Source organism: Bufo bufo, chromosome 5 (genome assembly GCF_905171765.1).
Source record: "Bufo bufo chromosome 5, aBufBuf1.1, whole genome shotgun sequence".
In the NCBI taxonomy this organism is placed as follows: Eukaryota; Metazoa; Chordata; class Amphibia; order Anura; family Bufonidae; genus Bufo; species Bufo bufo.
This window is the reverse complement of record NC_053393.1, coordinates 556,675,858-556,699,461: the sequence shown is the minus strand read 5'-3', so window position 1 is coordinate 556,699,461 and position 23,604 is coordinate 556,675,858.

Genomic DNA, 23,604 nt, shown 5'->3' with positions numbered 1-23,604 from the left:
CGGCCGCCACCTCCCTCCCTCCCCAGTATTAAAAGCATTGGTGGCCAGTGCGGACACCCCCCCCCCCCCTTCCTCCCCAGTATTAAAAGCACTCTGGTGAACAGCTAGCAGGGTTAAAAATAGGGCTGGAGGGGTTAAAAATTAATAAAAAATAATTTATCTCACCTTAATCCACTTGATCGCGCAGCCCGTCTTCTCTTCTGTCTTCTTCTTTGCTGTGTGCAGGAAAAGGACCTGTGGTGACGTCACTACGCTCAGCACATGGTCCGTCACATGATCTTTTACCATGGTGATGGATCATGTGATGACCGGAGTGACATCACCACAGGTCCTTTTCCTGCACACAGCAAAGAAGAAGACAGAAGAGAAGCCGGCTGCGAGATCAAGTGGATTAAGGTGAGTTAAATTATTTTTTATACATTTTTAACCCCTCCAGCCCTATTTTTAACCCCACTAGCTGTTCACCAGAGTGCTTTTAATACTGGGGAGGGAGGGAGGGAGGGGGGGCCGCACTGGCCACCAATGCTTTTAATACTGGAGAGTGAGGGAGGGGGGGGCCGCACTGCCACCAATGCTTTTAATACTGCGGAGGTGTCATGGTCTTACCTTCTTGCTGTTCTCCTTCGTTTGACATGTGCTGGCGGCCATCTTGGTTTCTGGGTTTCTTGTAGCCTCCCACCCTGCGGCTCCTCCTTCCCACCGGGAGGAGCTGGATGCCTAGCTCATATATATAGGAGGTCTGTGGCTTCAGTTCCTTGCTTGGTCCTCCTGTGTTCACATGCTTCTAGACTGCTGCTGCTTCTGGTTCCTGATCCTGGTTTCGTCCGACTACCCTGCTGGTTCCTGATCCTGGTTTCGTCCGACTACCCTGCTGGTTCCTGATCCTGGCTTCGTCTGACTACCCTGCTGGTTCCTGATCCTGGCTTCGTCTGACTACCCTTCTGGTTCTTGACCTCTGGCTTCGCAAAGACTCTGCTTCGGTTTCGCCATCCGTTTGGACTTTTGCTTTACAGCTTTATTTTCAATAAAGCCTTCTTATTTTCACTTATCCCTTGTTGTAAGTCTGGTTCATGGTTCCGTGACATTAGGACCAAGCCATGAATTCTGACGGTACAGGGCCATCCTCGCTACCCACGCTGGTTGCCAGACTTGATCAGCAGGATCACCTGTTGGGTCGGTTCGCTGTGGCGTTGCAAACCCTGCTTGAACGCACGGCTCATTTCGCTCCCGTTGCCGATGGGTCGGTTGTCGCTCCTGGGCCCGCTCCTACTGCCGCTCCGGTTGTTGCGCCAGAGTCTACCCCGACACCTGTTGTTGCACCTGCGGTGTTTCGGGGTATGACCGGTTCTGCCCCTCTTCCACAGCGCTTTGGGGGAGAGCCAACTCAGTGCCGAGGTTTCCTTAACCAGGTGGGCATTTATTTCGAGTTGCTGCCACATGCCTTTCCCACTGAGAGATCAAAGGTGGGCTTCTTGATCTCGCTGCTCTCGGACAAGGCCTTGGCCTGGGCCAGCCCTTTATGGGAGAACAACAATCCGGTGGTTGCCGAGTTTTCCGGTTTTGTTGCTTCTCTTCGGAAGGTATTCGATGTGCCGGCTCGTGCTGCCTCTGCTGCGAAGCTCCTTATGTCCATCAGACAGGGTTCACGATCCGTAGCTGAATACGCCATTGAGTTTCGTACCCTGGCAGCAGAGGTGGGCTGGAATAATGAGGCTCTGGTCGCTGCTTTCTCTCATGGTCTCTCGGATGCCTTGAAGGATGAGGTTGCAGCTAAGGACCTACCAGTGGAGCTCGAGTCTCTTATTTCTTTCCTGATTTTGATTGACACCAGACTCAGGGAGAGACCTTCCTTTAAGGAGAGCCTGCGGAGGTTTTCTAACAGATTGGCGCCTACGTTTGTTGTCCCACCCGTGCCTCCCTCTCCTCCCACGCCTCCTGGGGATGACTTGTCTGGGGGTGAACCCATGCAGCTGGGGTTTGCTCGCCTGTCCGAGGGGGAGAGGGCACTCCGGAGACGCGAGGGCCGATGCATGTACTGTGGTCTCGGTGGGCATTTTCGGTTGGCATGTCCGAACCGTCCGGGAAACGCTCGCACCTGAGATCCTGTCGGGGGCAGATCTTGGGTGGAGTCTCCTCGTCCCCGGTTTCCCGTGTTGACAAACCACTGATCACTGTTGTGCTCTCCTGGGTCGGGGGCTCGGTGACGACCCAGGCGTTGGTGGACTCTGGTGCCGGTGGTTTGTTCATTGATAATGTGTTCGCTGCCGCCAATTCCATTCCTCTGCAGGCTCGAGGTTCCCCACTGGCTCTTGAGGCGATAGACGGCAGACCCCTTCTGCCGCCACACGTGACTCATGAGACCCTTCCAGTGGGGTTAGCCATTGGTGCCGTTCACAGAGAGTCGGTCTGCCTCCAGGTTATTTCGTCTCCACACTACTCGGTGGTCTTGGGGTACCCCTGGCTCCGGAAGCATAATCCGACTTTCGATTGGAGATCGGCCGAGATCCTCTCGTGGTCACTGCAGTGTGGGGCTAGTTGCATCCATGGGTCTGTCAAGTTGCTGTGTACTTCCTCGGACTCTCTGTTGCCTCCTGAATACGAGGAGTACCGGGATGTATTCGATAAGGTGCGCGCGGTTGCCCTACCTCCGCACCGCCCATACGATTGTGCCATAGAGTTACAATCTGGTGCCGTTCCTCCTCGTGGCAAAGTCTATCCACTGTCGGTAGCGGAGAATGAGGCCATGGAGGAGTACGTGAGGGAGGCGCTTTCACGCGGACACATTCGCAAATCCTCGTCCCCGGCAGGGGCTGGATTTTTCTTTGTGAAAAAGAAGGGCGGTGAGTTGAGGCCTTGCATCGATTACAGGGGTCTCAATCGCATCACGATCAAGAACGCTTACCCGATACCCTTGATTTCCGAGCTGTTCGATCGCCTTAAAGGGGCCACGGTCTTTACCAAACTCGACCTGAGGGCGGCATATAACCTGGTAAGGATCAAGGCGGGCGATGAGTGGAAGACCGCGTTTAACACCAGGATCGGTCATTATGAATCCTTGGTTATGCCCTTTGGGTTGTGCAATGCGCCCGCAGTCTTTCAGGAATTCATCAACGATGTTTTCCGTGACCTGTTGCAGCAGTGTGTGGTGGTCTATTTGGATGACATCTTGGTATATTCTGAATCCATGGAGGCCCACATTCTGGATGTCAGACGAGTGTTGCAACGGTTACGAGAGAACAAGCTGTTCGGTAAGCTTGAGAAATGCGAATTTCACCGATCCCAGGTAACCTTCTTAGGTTACATCATTTCCGCTGAGGGGTTCTCCATGGATCCTGAGAAGGTTTCGGCTGTCTTACAGTGGCCCCAGCCCAGTGGTCTTCGTTCCCTGCAGCGCTTTTTGGGCTTCGCCAATTATTATCGGAAGTTCATCAGGGACTTTTCCATGCTAGCCAAGCCTCTCACGGATCTGACCAGGAAGGGCAGTAATTCCCAGGTCTGGCCGCTCGAGGCCATCCGAGCTTTTGAGGCTCTAAAGTCCGCCTTTGTGTCGGCTCCGATTCTGTCGCATCCCAACCCTGGGTTGCCCTTTGTCCTCGAGGTGGACGCGTCTGAGACGGGAGTAGGCGCCCTTCTGTCTCAGCGTAGAACACCAGAGGGTCCTCTGCTTCCTTGTGGGTTTTACTCCCGGAAACTGTCTTCCGCGGAGTGCAACTATCAGATTGGTGACAGGGAGTTATTGGCCATCGTGCAGGCCCTTAAAGAATGGAGGCACTTGCTCGAGGGTTCGGTGGTTCCGGTCCTCATCCTGACGGACCACAAGAATCTGACCTACCTTTCTGAGGCCATACGGTCATTCTCATGATTGTGGATCGGTTTTCCAAAATGTGCCACTGTGTTCCTCTCAAGAAGTTACCCTCTGCACAAGAGTTGGCCACGATTTTTGCCAGGGAGGTCTTCCGGTTGCACGGTTTGCCCAAGGAGATTGTGTCGGATCGGGGGAGTCAGTTTGTGTCCAGGTTCTGGCGCGCCTTTTGCTCCCAGTTGGGGATTCATCTCTCCTTCTCCTCGGCCTACCACCCTCAGTCCAATGGGGCCGCAGAACGATCCAATCAGGCCTTGGAGCAATTCCTTCGTTGCTATGTCTCCGATCACCAAGACAATTGGGTTGACCTCCTGCCTTGGGCTGAGTTTGCCAGGAACACGGCGGTGAACTCTTCCTCTGGGACGTCTCCCTTCATGGCCAATTATGGGTTCCAACCTGCCGTGTTACCGGAGGTATTCTCTCCCCAGGATATTCCGGCTGTGGAGGATCACCTTTCCGTCCTACGTGCTTCTTGGGTACTGATCCAGAAGTCCCTTGAGGCCTCTGCGCAGCGCCAGAGACTCCAGGCTGATCGCAGACGAGCGCCTGCTCCTTCCTACCAGGTCGGAGACCGTGTATGGTTGTCCACCCGCAACCTCAACCTTCGAGTGCCCACTCCCAAGCTGGCGCCTCGCTTTGTTGGTCCCTTCCGAGTGCTTCGCAGGGTAAACCCGGTAGCCTATGCCCTTGCGCTTCCTCCTGGCATGCGGATCTCCAACGTGTTTCATGTCTCCCTGTTGAAGCCACTGGTGTGTAATCGTTTCACTTCCTCGGTTCCTCGGCCTCGTCCGGTCCAAGTGGGTAATCGTGAGGAGTATGAGGTGAGCAATATCCTGGACTCACGCCTGGTCTGCGGTCGGGTGCAGTTTTTGGTCCATTGGCGTGGTTATGGTCCAGAGGAGCGTTCCTGGGTTCCCTCCGCAGATGTCCATGCTCCTGCCTTGCTCCGAGCCTTCCACGCACGCTTCCCTCAGAAACCGTTCTTTACTCCGCGGAGGAGGGGCCCTTGAGGGGGAGGTACTGTCATGGTCTTACCTTCTTGCTGTTCTCCTTCGTTTGACATGTGCTGGCGGCCATCTTGGTTTCTGGGTTTCTTGTAGCCTCCCACCCTGCGGCTCCTCCTTCCCACCGGGAGGAGCTGGATGCCTAGCTCATATATATAGGAGGTCTGTGGCTTCAGTTCCTTGCTTGGTCCTCCTGTGTTCACATGCTTCTAGACTGCTGCTGCTGCTTCTGGTTCCTGATCCTGGTTTCGTCCGACTACCCTGCTGGTTCCTGATCCTGGTTTCGTCCGACTACCCTGCTGGTTCCTGATCCTGGCTTCGTCTGACTACCCTGCTGGTTCCTGATCCTGGCTTCGTCTGACTACCCTTCTGGTTCTTGACCTCTGGCTTCGCAAAGACTCTGCTTCGGTTTCGCCATCCGTTTGGACTTTTGCTTTACAGCTTTATTTTCAATAAAGCCTTCTTATTTTCACTTATCCCTTGTTGTACGTCTGGTTCATGGTTCCGTGACAGGAGGGATGGAGGGGGCCGCACTGTCCACCAATGATTTTAATACTGGGGAGGGAGAGGGGGCCGCACTGGTTACCAATGCTTTTAATACTGGAGAGAGAGGGGGGTCTGGCCCCTGCTGCCTGCCAGCACCCGATCAGGGTGCTGAGATCCGAACAATTAACCCCTCAGGTGCGGCACCTGAGGGGTTAATTGTGCGGATCACAGCCCCTTGTAAGAGATCGGGTGCTGCCAGGCAGCAGGGGGCAGTTATTACACAGTTCTTAGTATATTCTAACTTGAAGCGTCCCCATCACTATGGGAACGCCTCTGTGTTAGAATATACTGTCGGATCTGCGTTTTCACAATCTAACTCAAATCCGATGGTATATTCTAACATAGAGGCGTTCCCATGGTGATAAGGACACTTCAAGTTAAAATATACCATCGGATTGGAGAAAACTCCGATCCGATGGTATATTAATAGGGACTCCTGACTTTACTTTGAAAGTCAATGGGGGACGGATCCGTTTACAATTGCACCATATTGTGGCAACGTCAAACGGATCCGTCCCCATTGACTTAACACCATATACAGTTGAGGTGCCATCGCCCGGCTCCTGTATAGTGTCGGGATGACTACGGGCTGTATCAGGAGCCGGATAGCGATATTAACTTTAACTCAACACCGCCATCTACTGGCATTGGTGTGTATTGATAGACTGTGGGAGATAAAATTGTGTTTAGTTAGTAACGAATTGCGAAATAAGGGAGCGGTAGCGATGACACTGTAGCGATGATCTGTATCTTTTAACTACCATACAAATCGAATGAAATAGGCCAGGAAGAGATCTTCTTGTACTCTCCTCACCCTCAAAATGAAATATAAAGAGTTGCGGGGTAACTTCGACTCCCTAAAAATCCTGATCATATCTCATTCCTACTAAAGTCCTACTAAGTCCTACCTCATTCCAGAGCTGCTTACTTTTTGGACAAGTCCAAAGCCCATGATATAAGTCAGTATATCCTTGACCACATTTGGGACAATTTGTTATTCGGTCAGGTTTTTCTGGGTGTGGAGGTATGTTGAAGCCATAAATGGCTCTATGTGTTATTCTCAATTGCATGTCTCTCCATGCTTCATTTAGAATATGCCTTCTCACTCACATCCATCCTTTTTGTATCACTTGAGTAATGTTCTCCACTCCTAACTGCTCTTCCCATTTTTTGGAAGTCCCCAGTCCTCTCTATCTGAGAGTCTGCTTCTCTCATTCTATAATATATAGAAGAGACTGAAACCCTCCCTCCTCCCAATTCCAGAATTGTATCTAGTATGTTTTGATTCATTTCCTTGTGTACCACTATTAGGTGTGAAATAAGAGCTGCTTTGATCTGAGCAAACTGAATTGTCTGAAAAGGGCGCAGAGAGAATTTGTCTATTAATTCTTTCTCTTGAAGCCATCTGGGCTCCAGGTCATTCAACAAGTGCTTAACCTGAATAACCCTTTAGATTTCCACTCTGCAAATAGGCTATTAGTGTGACTATGTATGAACTCTGGGTTATTCCATAGCGGGAGATGTTTAGATATTCTATAAGACAACCAAAATCGTTTCCGTAATATTCTCCAGGTTGCTATAGTGTTCTTTATAAGTATGGATTGTTTAATCCAATCAGGAATGCACGTCAGCCTAACATGAAGCAGCGCCACCAAGGACCAGGGAGCACAGAACCCCTTTTCCAAGGACAAATCCGAATAGTGACTTGTCCCATTAATCCAGTCCGCTATACAGTACAGACCAAAGGTTTGGACACACCTTCTCATTCAAAGAGTTTTCTTTATTTTCATGACTATGAAAATTGTAGATTCACACTGAAGGCATCAAAACTATGAATTAACACATGTGAAATTATATACATAACAAAAAAGTGTGAAACAACTGAAAATATGTCATATTCTAGGTTCTTCAAAGTAGCCACCTTTTGCTTTGATTACTGCTTTGTACACTCTTGGCATTCTCTTGATGAGCTTCAAGAGGTAGTCACCTGAAATGGTCTTCCAACAGTCTTGAAGGAGTTCCCAGAGATGCTTAGCACTTGTTGTTCCTTTTGCCTTCACTCTGCGGTCCAGCTCACCCCAAACCATCTCGATTGGGTTCAGGTCCGGTGACTGTGGAGGCCAGGTCATCTGGCGCAGCACCCCATCACTCTCCTTCATGGTCAAATAGCCCTTACACAGCCTGGAGGTGTGTTTGGGGTCATTGCCCTGTTGAAAAATAAATGATGGTCCAACTAAACGCAAACCGGATGGAATAGCATACCACTGCAAGATGCTGTGGTAGCCATGCTGGTTCAGTATGCCTTCAATTTTGAATAAATCCCCAACAGTGTCACCAGCAAAGCACCCCCACACCATCACACCTCCTCCTCCATGCTTCACGGTGGGAACCAGGCATGTAGAGTCCATCCGTTCACCTTTTCTGCGTCGCACAAAGACACGGTGGTTGGAACCAAAGATCTAAAATTTGGACTCATCAGAACAAAGCACAGATTTCCACTGGTCTAATGTCCATTCCTTGTGTTCTTTAGCCCAAACAAGTCTCTTCTGCTTGTTGCCTGTCCTTAGCAGTGGTTTCCTAGCAGATATTCTACCATGAAGGCCTGATTTACACAGTCTCCTCTTGACAGTTGTTCTAGAGATGTGTCTGCTGCTAGAACTCTGGGTGGCATTGACCTGGTCTCTAATCTGAGCTGCTGTTAACCTGCGATTTCTGAGGCTGGTGACTCGGATGAACTTATCCTCCGCAGCAAAGGTGACTCTTGGTCTTCCTTTCCTGGGGCGGTCCGCATGTGAGCCAGTTTATTTGTAGCGCTTGATAGTTTTTGTGACTGCACTTGGGGACACTTTTAAAGTTTTCCCAATTTTTCAGACTGACTGACCTTCATTTCTTAAAGTAATGATGGCCACTCGTTTTTCTTTACTTAGCTGCTTTTTTCTTGCCATAATACAAATTCTAACAGTCTATTCAGTAGGACTATCAGCTGTGTATCCACCTGACTTCTCCACAAAGCAACTGATGGTCCCAACCCCATTTATAAGGCAAGAAATCCCACTTATTAAACCTGACAGGGCACACCTGTGAAGTGAAAACCATTTCAGGTGACTACCTCTTGAAGCTCATCAAGAGAATGCCAAGAGTGTGCAAAGCAGTAATCAAAGGAAAAAGGTGGCTACTTTGAAGAACCTAGAATATGACATTTTCCGTTGTTTCACACATTTTTTGTTATGTATATAATTCCACATGTGTTAATTCATAGTTTTGATGCCTTCAGTGTGAATCTACAATTTTCATAGTCATGAAAATAAAGAAAACTCTTTGAATGAGAAGGTGTGTCCAAACTTTTGGTCTGTACTGTATATACAGTTGCAAGAAAAAGTATGTGAACCCCTTTGAATGATATGGATTTCTGCACAAATTGGTCATAAAATGTGATCCGATCTTCATCTAAGTCACAACAATAGACAATCACAGTCTGCTTAAACTAATAACACACAAAGAATTAAATGTTACCATGTTTTTATTGTAACACACCATGTAAACATTCAAAGTGCAGGTGGAAAAAGTATGTGAACCCTTGGATTTAATAACTGGTTGAACCTCCTTTGGCAGCAATAACTTCAACCAAACTTTTCCTGTAGTTGCAGATCAGATGTGCACAACGGTCAGGAGTAATTCTTGACCATTCCTCTTTACAGAACTGTTTCAGTTCAGCAATATTCTTGGGATGTCTGGTGTGAATCGCTTTCTTGAGGTCATGCCACACATCTCAATCGGGTTGAGGTCAGGACTCTGACTGGGCCACTCTAAAAAGCGTATTTTCTTCTGTTTAAGCCATTCTGTTGTTGATTTACTTCTATGCTTTGGGTCGTTGTCCTGTTGCAACACCCATCTTCTGTTGAGCTTCAGCTGGTGGACAGATGGCCTTAAGTTCTCCTGCAAAATCCCTTGATAAACTTGGGAATTCATTTTTCCTTCGATGATAGCAATCCGTCCAGGCCCTGACGCAGCAAAGCAGCCCCAAACCATGATGTCCCCACCACCATACTTCACAGTTGGGATGAGGTCTTGATGTTGGTGTGCTGTGCCTCTTTCTCCACACATAGTGTTGTGTGTTTCTTCCAAACAACTCAACTTTGGTTTCATCTGTCCACAGAATATTTTGCCAGTACTGCTGTGGAACATCCAGGTGCTCTTGTGCAAACTGTAAACGTGCAGCAATGTTTTTTTTGGACTGCAGTGGCTTCCTCTGTGGTATCCTCCCATGAAATCCATTCTTGTTTAGTGTTTTACGTATCGTTGATTCACTAACAGGGATGTTAGCATATGCCAGAGACTTTTGTAAGACTTTAGCTGACACTCTAGGATTCTTCTTCACCTCATTGAGCAGTCTGTGCTGTTCTCTTGCAGTCACCTTTACAGGATGGCCACTCCTAGGGAGAGTAGCAGCACTGCTGAACTTTCTCCATTTATAGACAATTTGTCTTACCGTGGACTGATGAACAGCAAGGCTTTTGGAGATACTTTTATAACACTTTCCAGCTTTATGCGAGTCAACAATTCTTAATCATAGGTCTTCTGAGAGCTCTTTTGTGCGAGGCATCATTCACATCAGGCAATGCCTCCTGTGAAAAGCAAACCCAGAACTGGTGTCTGTTTTTTATAGGGCAGCTGTAACCAACACCTCCAACCTCATCTCATTGATTGGACTCCAGTTGGCCGACACCTCACTCCAATTAGCTCTTGGAGATGTCATTAGTCTAGGGGTTCACATACTTTTTCCACCTGCACTGTGAATGTTTACATGGTGTGTTCAATAAAAACATGGTAACATTTAATTATTTGTGTGTTATTAGTTTAAGCAGACTGTGATTGTCTATTGTTGTGACTTAGATGAAGATCAGATCACATTTTATGACCAATTTGTGCAGAAATCCATATCATTCCAAAGGGTTCACATACTTTTTCTTGCAACTGTATATATTGGGCCTGATATATATACAGGGAGTGCAGAATTATTAGGCAAGTTGTATTTTTTAGGATTAATTTTATTATTGAACAACAACCATGTTCTCAATGAACCCAAAAACTCATTAATATCAAAGCTGAATATTTTTGGAAGTAGTTTTTAGTTTGTTTTTAGTTTTAGCTATTTTAGGGGGATATCTGTGTGTGCAGGTGACTATTACTGTGCATAATTATTAGGCAACTTAACAAAAAACAAATATATACCCATTTCAATTATTTATTTTTACCAGTGAAACCAATATAACATCTCAACATTCACAAATATACATTTCTGACATTCAAAAACAAAACAAAAACAAATCAGTGACCAATATAGCCACCTTTCTTTGCAAGGACACTCAAAAGCCTGCCATCCATGGATTCTGTCAGTGTTTTGATTTGTTCACCATCAACATTGCGTGCAGCAGCAACCACAGCCTCCCAGACACTGTTCAGAGAGGTGTACTGTTTTCCCTCCTTGTAAATCTCACATTTGATGATGGACCACAGGTTCTCAATGGGGTTCAGATAAGGTGAACAAGGAGGTCATGTCATTAGATTTTATTCTTTTATACCCTTTCTTGCCAGCCACGCTGTGGAGTACTTGGACGCGTGTGATGGAGCATTGTCCTGCATGAAAATCATGTTTTTCTTGAAGGATGCAGACTTCTTCCTGTACCACTGCTTGAAGAAGGTGTCTTCCAGAAACTGGCAGTAGGACTGGGAGTTGAGCTTGACTCCATCCTCAACCCGAAAAGGCCCCACAAGCTCATCTTTGATGATACCAGCCCAAACCAGTACTCCACCTCCACCTTGCTGGCGTCTGAGTCAGACTGGAGCTCTCTGCCCTTTACCAATCCAGCCACGGGCCCATCCATCTGGCCCATCAAGACTCACTCTCATTTCATCAGTCCATAAAACCTTAGAAAAATCAGTCTTGAGATATTTCTTGGCCCAGTCTTGACGTTTCAGCTTGTGTGTCTTGTTCAGTGGTGGTCGTCTTTCAGCCTTTCTTACCTTGGCCATGTCTCTGAGTATTGCACACCTTGTGCTTTTGGGCACTCCAGTGATGTTGCAGCTCTGAAATATGGCCAAACTGGTGGCAAGTGGCATCTTGGCAGCTGCACGCTTGACTCTTCTCAGTTCATGGGCAGTTATTTTGCGCCTTGGTTTTTCCACACGCTTCTTGCGACCCTGTTGACTATTTTGAATGAAACGCTTGATTGTTCGATGATCACGCTTCAGAAGCTTTGCAATTTTAAGAGCGCTGCATCCCTCTGCAAGATATCTCACTATTTTTGACTTTTCTGAGCCTGTCAAGTCCTTCTTTTGACCCATTTTGCCAAAGGAAAGTAAGTTGCCTAATAATTATGCACACCTGATATAGGGTGTTGATGTCATTAGACCACACCCCTTCTCATTACAGAGATGCACATCACCTAATATGCTTAATTGGTAGTAGGCTTTCGAGCCTATACAGCTTGGAGTAAGACAACATGCATAAAGAGGATGATGTGGTCAAAATACTCATTTGCCTAATAATTCTGCACTGCCTGTATGTATTTATATAGATATATTGGGTTTCCATTTCCAGTTTTTCCCCTTTTAGCCCTCCTGAGCTGTATTCCCTTTTCTTTACCCCTTCTTCTTTAGGGTCTTTTCTGTTTTCTGACAGTTTTCTCCTTTTTTCCCCTCTTCCCCACGACAGTCCCCTTGGTGGACTGGCATGGGTTATCTCCTCTCTTACCGGTCGGCGCCCGCCTCGTCCCGCTTCCCGCACTGTGGCCTTTTCTTCCAGTCTGTTGGCGCGCCCGAAATATAGCGAGACTTCTGCCGCCATCTTGGATTCTCTTTTTCTCCTCCTCTGCTTCCACTACTCACGCCACTCTGCTATAGGCTAGCTCTTACATTGCGCTAACATATATTCTTGTGACGCATCTCCTTGCCTTTTGGCGGCCACGCCCCCTTCTGTGACGCGTTTGTGCTCGCACGTTAGTTCAGCCGCCATCTTCACTCAGCGTCCTTCTGCCAGCGAGGCGGTTAGTTGGCAGAGCCCAGGGTGATTTTGTAGGTTTTGGGGACCTTGGATCATTATTATCCGCCCGTGCCAGAGCTTGTGGGGTATTCTTTTAGCTTGTGGGACGTGACTTACTCCCACTAGCTTATATTAGACATATAATTTATATATATATATATTTTAATTTTTGCTAGTCCATAGCCAATCTCTCTATTATCTCTAGGCAGGGGACCCCCCTTAGTCCTCAAGCCCCTGAGGATCCTGATATTGAGAACCTATCCCACAACCTGGCTCCTCATCCATCCACAGGGGATGACATCCCTTTGTTGGATGTGTCCCAGGCAGCGGCCATTCAGCGTGGGTCTCGAACGCGACTATTGCGGCCATGGGGTCTACGTCGCATACCCTCTCTAGGTCCATTTCTGAGGCTTTTCGGCCCCAGCCATCCATGGGTCAGGGTCACCCCAGTGCTTGCGTATCTCAGCCGCGAACACAGGACTTTTCTGCCTCCAGAAACTCTGTGAATGGCGTTTCTTTTACCACCCAAGATAGCGCACCCATAGCACTCAAAAGAGCCTATCCGCGCCAGGCAGAAAAGGCATGACATTGGAAATGTGCCAGAGCACAGCCTGACACTGAATCTGAATCCGAGGTCGGATCTGATGAGGAGGCTAAGTCAGATGTTTTGTTTGACTCAGATGAGGCCATCCCAGCCCCAGCCTTTATTGCCAGTAGCAGTTCCTTAGCTGAAGCCGCTACTGACGCCCCGGTCTCCTTGATAGATCCATCCGGCGAACCACTTTTCGATCCGGACGTCCTCCATCATCCGAGATTGGCAGAGTGGCTCCCGGTGGACCATGTGGCCAAGTATTTAGAGGCCCGGGTGCGTTGCCCTCTTGGTAAGGAGGCTCGCAACAAACATAGGGCGAAATGTCCTAGACCGCTAGTGCCCAACAAGGTCTGCGATACCCCGGTAGTAGAACCAAAGACGGCACAGTTCCTGTCTAGGTCGGGTTGGAATCCCCGCAAGGGCCTGGAGTTGGCCCTTAAAGCCTGCCAGGATAAGCTCCTTGATATCTTTGGCCCCTTAGCCAGAATTTTTTAATTGATGGAATCCGCTAGGGCGGACAATAGAAAGGTGGAGTTGGAAGAGCTTCGGGGTTGGATCCAAAGGGCCATTTGTATAGCCGGCAATGTCAACACGTCCCTTTCCATTGAAAGACGCAAGGCCATTCTGTTCAAGATTGAGCTTAAGCTGGCCAATCTCGCCCTTACTAAGGCAGGCAAGGAGGCACAAGGTTTGCTTTTTGGAGACTCCTTTATTAAATATTTGAGACAGTTTGTGGGCGCCTTTACGGCTCTTGACAAAGCCCAGTCCTCTATGAAGAGGGTTTTTCATGGTAGGGTTTTCACCAGGGCCGGCAGTTCAAAGGGCCGTCTGTCCGGCCGTTCTTCATACAGACCCGAGGCTCGGATCGAGGCTCCTACTCGCATAGATCTTCCTTTGCACCAAGATCCTCTTACCAGGAGGCCCGACAACCATCGGGATTCTTCCCTACCAGAGGTGGACCAGATCGCGCTAGAGGTTACAGAGGGACCACGAATTCAAGACGACCTTGCGTTAAGCATCCTACCTCAACATTTTTCGAATGCTTGTGGGGGGCAGACTCTGTCATTTTTCTCGCGCCTGGTCATGCATCACCTCGGACCAGTGGGTCCTGTCCACAGTTTGGGGGTTCCGCATAGAGCTGGTAGACTGCCCGCATTATTTCTTTTTCCCCACCCTCAGGTTCTCTCGGGGTCATCTCAACTTTTGATAGACAGGGAGATGTCAGACCTTTGCCAAAAAGAGGCGGTGGAGCGAGCTCCAGACTCGCATTCAGGGGTTCTTAGCAACATCTTTCTGGTGGAGAAGAAAGGGAGTCAGATGCACCCCGTTATTAACCTCCGGGCCTTGAACAGGTTTGTCCGATACCGACATTTCAAGATGGAAGGTATTCACCTCCTCAGAGACTTACTTCTTCAGGGGGTTTGGATGGTGAAACTCAATCTCAAGGATGCGTACCTGACTGTTCCGGTCGCAGAGACCTCCTTCGCTTCTTATGGAAAGAGGAGGTCTGGTGTTTAACCTGTCTTCCTTTCGGTCTTTCATCCGCCCCTTGGTATTTCACCAAGCTGATGTGACCAGCTATGGCGTGGCTCCGCAGTCGAGGAGTGCGCCTGGTGATTTACCTGGACGATATTCTCATCTTAGCTCAGGATCGTTCTGTTCTGCTGAAACATCTGAATTGGACGGTGAACCTCCTCTCCCAATTAGGCTTCCTACTCAATCGAGAGAAGTCTCTGCTGGTCCCATCTCAGACCATAGAATTCCTAAGCTTTACGGTAGACTCCTTAACGGAGACTTTAAGCCTCCCTCCAGCAAAGGTCTGAGCGATCTGCAAGGAATTGCGCAGGGTGTTGGCAATGTCGCAGATCTCTCTTCGTCACCTGGCGCGGATCATCGGCCTCCTGTCTTCTTCTATCCAAGCGGTCTTCCCAGCCCCACTCCATTACCGGGCCCTTCAACATCTGAAGACTGCTCATCTCCACAACGGAGCTTCGTATGCGGACCAAATATCTTTGGATTCGGAGACCAGGGATGAACTGACCTGGTGGAGCCACAATCTCTCTGCTTGGAATGGCAAGGCGATTTGCGGTCTACGACCAGACTTTACGGTGGAGTCAGACGCCAGTCTTCAAGGTTGGGGCGCGCATTGTGATGGTGTAACCACAGGAGGACGCTGGTCAGAAGATGACTCCAGACTTCACATCAATGCCCTGGAGCTTTTGGCGGGCTAATTTGCTATTCAGAGTTTCTCGAACGGTATGGCCAGGGCTTGCATCAGGTTGCGCATGGACAACACCTTGGCTGTCCGTTACGTCAACTCCATGGGAGGTACACACTCGGCCATGCTTACTCATCTAGCGACGGATTTTTGGTCGTAGTGTCTTTCCAGAGACATTACTGTGCTGGCGGAGTATCTCCCGGGCCTACACAACTCACAGGCTGATTGGAGTTCTCGTAATCTCTCGGACGGCAGCGACTGGAAGTTGGACGAAAAGGTGTTCTCTGCTATCTCGTCTCTTTGGGGTCCTTTCTCTATTGACCTCTTCGCCTCCCGTCTGAATGTGCAGCTTCCCAGATTCTACAGTTGGTGCCCGGATCCAGACGCAAAAGCAGTAGATGCCTTCCTTCAGGATTGGTCCAGATCCCTAATGTACGCGTTTCCGCCATTCGCCATGATCCCGCAGGTCCGGAGCCAGGTGCACCGGCAACGGGCCGATCTGGTAATAGTAGTCCCCTGTTGGGCACCCAGTCCTGGTTTCCTCAGTTACTGGAGCTGATGGTAGAGATCCCCTTCTGTCAGAAATTCCAGGTCTCCTTCAAGGACTGTTTCGTCTGGAGCATCCCCTTCTTTTAGACGGCTCCCTGCGGCTTCTAGTATGCAAAATTTCAGGGATTCCTGGGGAGTCCGAGGACTTTCGGATGCGACTAGAAGACTTCTGGATGATGCGTGGGCTCCCTGCACAAGACGAGCTTATAGAGCAGCCTGGAGATCATGGTCTGGCTGGTGCTTGGCTCGGGATTTGGATCCCATTTCGGCACCTGTAATGGAGGTTCTACACATCCTTACGTCATTATTTGAGGACGGTAAGGCTTACCGCATGATTAATTTGTTTAGATTGGCCATTTCCTCCGCTCATCAGGGGTTCGATGGTTGCCCGGCGGGCCAGCACCCATTGGTGGGCCGTTTGCTGTGGGGCTCGCATCTGTCTCGTCCTTCGAGACCGAAGTTCTCCACTACATGGGATGTCTCCTGCGTTCTGTCCCTTTTTTCCGCTTGGCCGTCTAATTCAGACTTGTCGTTGCGCCAGTTGTCAGCTAATTGGTTACTCTGTTTTGCCTCATTTCCTGTAAGAGGGTTTCGGACGTCCGCGTCCTGGATCACGATGTCAGATCTTTTACCCCTGAAGGGGTTTCCTTTAATATCACCCGTCGTACTAAAACTCACATTCGATCGGTCTCGTATCCCAGGTTTTCTTCTTCCCCATCACTCTGCCCGGTGGCCTGCTTGAAGACGTTGGCGCATCGATCTTCCGCTGTTCCCCATCTTTTTCTCTCCTTCCACCGCCCGTTTTCTCCGGTCACTAGCACCACTCTGGCACGTTGGGTTGAATGGATCATGACCTTGGCAGGGGTGGACACATCAATTTTTACAGCTCACTCCGCGAGAGGGGCTTCGGCTACCTCTATGGTGATCTCGGGGGCACGGCTGGAGGACATCATGAGGCTACCAGATTGGTCTAGGGTTTCCACGTTTAGGGAGTTCTATTTTCGCCCTCCTCAGCATGCCTTTTCTTCGGTCATGGAGCAGCTTTGAACCAGCAATAGGAGCCTCCGTGTCTTGAAATAAAATTGCATGATTTTCCTATTTTATGATGTAAGGTCATGATTTTATGAAAGACACGGAGGCGAGTATTGCCTCTCCCTTTTACCCGCCCTTTAGTATCTTTTGAGTCCAGGGATTGTGGTTTTTCGACAATGGTACTTGTGTAATTGAGTACCGCTTCTCCCAAGAGGAGAGTAATGTCCTTTTCACGTGTTTCTGTATTTGCAGGATGATGTCTTGATGGCGTGCGGAGCTTGAGAGGAGGTCTGCAGATTCCGGAGTTATTCACGTTATAGTTTCCTCTGTTCCGGTTTTCTCCAGTTCGTGTTTGGAAATTATCCAGAGTTTATGCATTCGTCTCGGTGGCACCCTGCTAAGAAAGAGGAGGATTTAGGGAAATATGGACTTTATATGCTGGTTCGACATGGGAGGGGCCTGTTGTCATGGTATTATTCTAATGTCTTTGTTCTTTTTCTTTGCTGCTGTGGTGGACAGTAAAGAAAGATATAAGCAATACTCGCCTCCATGTCTTTCATAAAATCATGACTTTAAGTCATACAATAGGAGAATCATGCAATTAGCCACTCCAGGTATTCAGGGTAACTGTGGCTAATTACCTTGGAACCTGGAGGTGCTATAAAAGGGCAGACAGCTCACTAGCTGATGGCTCTGCTCCTGGGAAGAACCTGCTATGTGAGTGAAAACAACCGTGTGTTCTGTTGATGGCGCTGGGCACAAGGCTCAGTTTCATGTAGTTAGGGACTACTGCCTGTTTAGACGTAGTGGCTAGACGGCCAGGTATTTCATTTATTTTCAACTGTTTTTGTTTAATTCTTTTTCTGAAAAAGTCAATAAAACTGGCGGAGGCATCAAACTTGTGTGGACTGGACTGTGATTTGTGTGCCTATAGCGCCCGTCTATCCCAGGAGACGGCGGTCCCGTGAGCTAATCCCGTTACACCACATTATGCCCCCCATACAGTAGTTATGCCCACATTGTGCCCCCATACAGTAGTTATGCCCATATTGTGCCTACCATACATTAGTTATGCTTCCATTGTACCACAAAACAGTAGTTATATCCCCATTGTGCCCCGATATAGTAGTTATGCCCAAATTGTTCTTCACACAGTAGTTATGCCCACACTGTGCCCTCACATGGTAGTTATGCCTCCATTGTGCCCCAACACAGTAGTTATACCCATATTGTGCCCCAACACAGTGGTTATGCCTTCATTATGTCCCACACAGTAGTTATTGTGCCCCTACATGGTAGTTGTGCCTTCATTGTGCCCCCACATAGCAGTTATGCCTCCATTGTGACCTGAAACAGTAGTTATTCTCACATTGTGCCCTCACACAGTAGCTATGCTTGCATTATGCTCTCACACAGTACAAACCGGATTCCAAAAAAGTTGGGACACTAAACAAATTGTGAATAAAAACTGAATGCAATGATGTGGAGATGGTAAATGTCAATATTTTATTTGTAATAGAACGTAGATGACAGATCAAACGCTTAATCCGAGTAAATGTATCATTTTAAAGGAAAAATACGTTGATTCAAATTTTCACTGTGTCAACAAATCCCCAAAAAGTTGGGACAAGTAGCAATAAGAGGCTGGAAAAAGTAAATTTGAGCATAACGAAGAGCTGGAAGACCAATTAACACTAATTAGGTCAATTGGCAACATGATTGGGTATAAAAAGAGCTTCTCAGAGTGGCAGTGTCTCTCAGAAGCCAAGACGGGTAGAGGATCACCAATTCCCACAATGTTGCGCAGAAAGATAGTGGAGCAATATCAGAAAGGTGTTACCCAGCGAAAAATTGCAAAGACTTTGCATCTATCATCATCAACTGTGTATAACATCATCCGAAGATTCAGAGAATCTGGAACAATCTCTGTGCGTAAGGGTCAAGGCGGTAAAACCATACTGGATGCCCGTGATCTCCGGGCCCTTAAACGACACTGCACCACAAACAGGAATGCTACTGTAAAGGAGATCACAGAATGAGCTCAGGAATACTTCCAGAAACCATTGTCAGTGAACACAATCCACCGGGCCATCCACCGTTGCCAGCTGAAACTCTACAGTGCAAAGAAGAAGCCATTTCTAAGCAAGATCCACAAGCTCAGGCTTTTTCACTGGGCCAGGGATCATTTAAAATGGAGTGTGGCAAAATGGAAGACTGTTCTGTGGTCGGACGAGTCACGATTCAAAGTTCTTTTTGGAAATCTGGGACGCCATGTCACCCGGACCAAAGAGGACAAGGACAACCCAAGTTGTGATCAACGCTCAGTTCAGAAGCCTGCATCTCTGATGGTATGGGGTTGCATGAGTGCGTGTGGCATGGGCAGCTTGCATGTCTGGAAAGGCACCATCAATGCAGAAGAATAGATTCAGGTTCTTGAACAACATCTGCTCCCATCCAGACGTCATCTCTTTCAGGGAAGACCCTGCATTTTTCAACAAGATAATGCCAGACCACATTCTGCATCAATCACAACATCATGGCTGCGTAGGAGAAGGATCCGGGTACTGAAATGGCCAGTCTGCAGTCCAGATCTTTCACCTATAGAGAACATTTGGCGCATCATAAAGAGGAAGGTGCAACAAAGAAGGCCCAAGACGATTGAACAGTTAGAGGCCTGTATTAGACAAGAATGGGAGAGCATTCCTATTTCTAAACTGGAGAAACTGGTCTCCTCGGTCCCCAGACGTCTGTTGAGTGTTGTAAGAAGAAGGGGAGATGCCACACAGTGGTGAAAATGGCCTTGTCCCAACTTTTTGGGGATTTGTTGACACCATGAAATTCTGATTCAACATATTTTTCCCTTAAAATGGTCCATTTTCTCAGTTTAAACTTTTGTTCCGTGATTTATGTTCTATTCTGAATAAAATACTAGAAGTTGGCACCTCCACATCATTGCATTCAGTTTTTATTCACGATTTGTATAGTGTCCCAACTTTTTTGGAATCCGGTTTGTAGTTATGCCTACATGGTGCTCTCACACAGTAGTTATGCCTACACTTTGCCCTCAGAAACTAGTTATGCCCACACTGTGCCCTTATACAGTAGATATACCCACACTGTGCCCCCATACAGTAGTTATGCCCACCTTTTGCCCACATACAGTAATTGTGCTTCCATTGTGCCCCAAAACAGTATTTATATCCACATTGTGCCCCAATATAGTAGATATGCCCACATTGTTCTTCACACAGTAGTTATGCCCACACGGTGCCCTCACATGGTAGTTATGCCTCCATTGTGTCCCCACACAGTAGTTATGTTTCTGTTGTGGCCCGACACAGTAGTTATTCTCACATTGTGCCCTCTCACAGTAATTATACCCACATTATGCCCCCATACAGTAGTTATGCCCACAGGATCAGAGACACACTAACATTAAATCTAAATATCTTGTCTCGCGAGATGTAGAGTGGAACACGTGAGACGCCGACATCTAGCGCTGCCAGAATTCGGTCTGAATCTGCTAACTGACACCGCAAAGATCCTATAGAAAGACTCGCATCAAGTTAGGTAAGAGAAACCACGTGGGACGCCACAGCGGTATTGCCCACCGACTAAATAGCGAGTAAAAGACCACTCCTCTTTATCCATTGTCTCTGACATCGGACCACTTATGAAGTGGCAACATTGCAGATGAACTTTAATTGACTAACACATAAAGTGTCCTTTTTGCAACAGATTCATTCGTTTTCTCAAGTTTTTGCCGTATATATTATTCGGATCACAACCGGACTGTAAGAGCAGCTGCAGTGACTAATTAACAGCAGAAATACTGCAGTCTGGCTCTGGAACAACATGACTAACCGCACTAACTGTATTGTGAGCTACTATCGTCACAGATTACTATCCCACCGACCGGAGAGCGATATTAGGAGAGAAGGGACTGCATTAACCCTGCCATCAACTAATTGGCGACCATGAGAGACATCGCAATTCTAGAATCTCTCTAAAGAACGGTCATTATACCTCGGCCTAGAAACCTGGACGTTCCGATTAAGCGCAATTTGGTCATATATATATATAAATCACATTTCATCACCTTCAGACCGTGTTCACACCATAGTGAGAGTAGTAGCTAGTATAGTCAGTGCCATATCCGTTTGGTGCATTTTTTTTTCTGAGATTTAGATATTTACATCCGCACAATGCTCCGTTTTTTGTAGGATGCCTTTGTGGTGCATGTGGACTGCGCCGGCATCCTCCATTGTACGCATTGTTTTGCTGGGGATGGTCGTTTGCTGCGGTCCACATGCGGTGGGACTGCTCCCCAATGAGAAACACGCTACAGTGTTTGGGGTCGGAGCAGTTGAAGTCTGCCCGATACCCCTGATAAAGCCAGAGGAGCTGGCGAAACATGTCGGGGGCGGAATTTAGGTTTTCATTTGCTGCACTCCATTGAGTTACGCTAAAACCTGTGTGCTTGATGAAAAACACTCATTGCCAACAGGTCGATGCTACAAGTTACACCCCAAGTATGGCGGCTTAGTAGACATCGGGCACAGTCGGCTATCCTAACGTATACAGCAGTGACGGTGGTGCTGGGTAGAGCGGTGCCAGTGCACTCCGGCCTATACCCGTCACCGACCAATCATTCATCACGGGAGAGGATTAGATACACAGCTCAGCAGGCAGTATCACACAGGATAGGATTAGATACACAGCTCAGCAGACAGTATCACACACTGTAGGATTAGATACACAGCTCAGCAGGCAGTATCACACAGGATAGGATTAGATACACAGCTCAGCAGACAGTATCACACAGGAGAGGATTAGATACACAGCTCAGCAGACAGTATCACACAACATAAGATTAGATACACAGCTCAGCAGACAGTATCACACAGGATAGGATTAGATACACAGCTCAGCAGAGAGTATCACACAGGATAGGATTAGATACACAGCTCAGCAGACAGTATCACACAGGACAGGATTAGATACACCGCTCAGCAGACAGTATCACACGGGATAGGATTAGATACACAGCTCAGCAGGCAGTATCACACAGGATTAGATACACAGCTCTGCAGACAGTATCACACAGGATAGGATTAGATACACAGCTCAGCAGACAGTATCACACAGGATAGGATTAGATACACAGCTCAGCAGACAGTATCACACAGGATAGGATTAGATACACAGCTCAGCAGACAGTATCACACAGGATAGGATTAGATACACAGCTCAGCAGACAGTATCACATAGGTTAGGATTAGATACACAGCTCTGCAGACAGTATCACACAGGATAGGATTAGATACACAGCTCAGCAGACAGTATCACACAGGATAGGATTAGATACACAGGTCAGCAGACAGTATCACACAGGACAGGATTAGATACACAGCTCAGCAGACAGTATCACAGGATAGGATTAGATACACAGCTCAGCAGACTGTATCACACAGGATAGGATTAGATACACAGCTCAGCAGACAGTATCACACAGGATAGGATTAGATACACAGCTCAGCAGACAGTATCACACAGGATAGGATTAGATACACAGCTCAGCAGACAGTATCACACAGGATAGGATTAGATACACAGCTCAGCAGACAGTATCACACAGGATAGGATTAGATACACGGCTCAGCAGACTGTATCACACAGGACAGGATTAGATACACAACTCAGCAGACAGTATCACACAGGACAGGATTAGATACACAGCTCAGCAGACAGTATCACACAGGATAGGATTAGATACACAGCTCAGCAGGGAGTATCACACAGGATAGGATTAGATACACAGCTGAGCAGACTGTATCACACAGGATAGGATTAGATACACAGCTCAGCAGACAGTATCACACAGGATAGGATTAGATACACAGCTCAGCAGACAGTATCACACAGGATAGGATTAGATACACAGCTCAGCAGACAGTATCACACAGGATAGGATTAGATACACAGCTCAGCAGACAGTATCACACAGGATAGGATTAGATACACAGCTCAGCAGACGGTATCACACAGGATAGGATTAGATACAAAGCTCAGCAGGCAGTATCACACAGGACAGGATTAGATACACAGCTCAGCAGACAGTATCACACAGGAGAGGATTAGATACACAGCTCAGCAGACAATATCACACGGGATAGGATTAGATACACAGCTCAGCAGACAGTATCACACAGGATAGGATTAGATACACAGCTCAGCAGACAGTATCACACAGGATAGGATTAGATACACAGCTCAGCAGACAGTATCACACAGGATAGGATTAGATACACAGCTCAGCAGACAGTATCACACAGGATAGGATTAGATACACAGCTCAGCAGACAGTATCACACCCTGTAGGATTAGATACACAGCTCAGCAGACAGTATCACACAGGATAGGATTAGATACACAGCTCAGCAGACAGTATCACACAGGTTAGGATTAGATACACAGCTCAGCAGACAATATCACACAGGATAGGATTAGATACACAGCTCAGCAGACAGTATCACACACTGTAGGATTAGATACACAGCTCAGCAGACAGTATCACACAGGATAGGATTAGATACACAGCTCAGCAGACAGTATCGCACAGGATAGGATTAGATACACAGCTCAGCAGACAGTATCACACATGATAGGATTAGATACACAGCTCAGCAGACAGTATCACACAGGATAGGATTAGATACACAGCTCAGCAGACAGTATCGCACAAGAGAAGCTGTGATC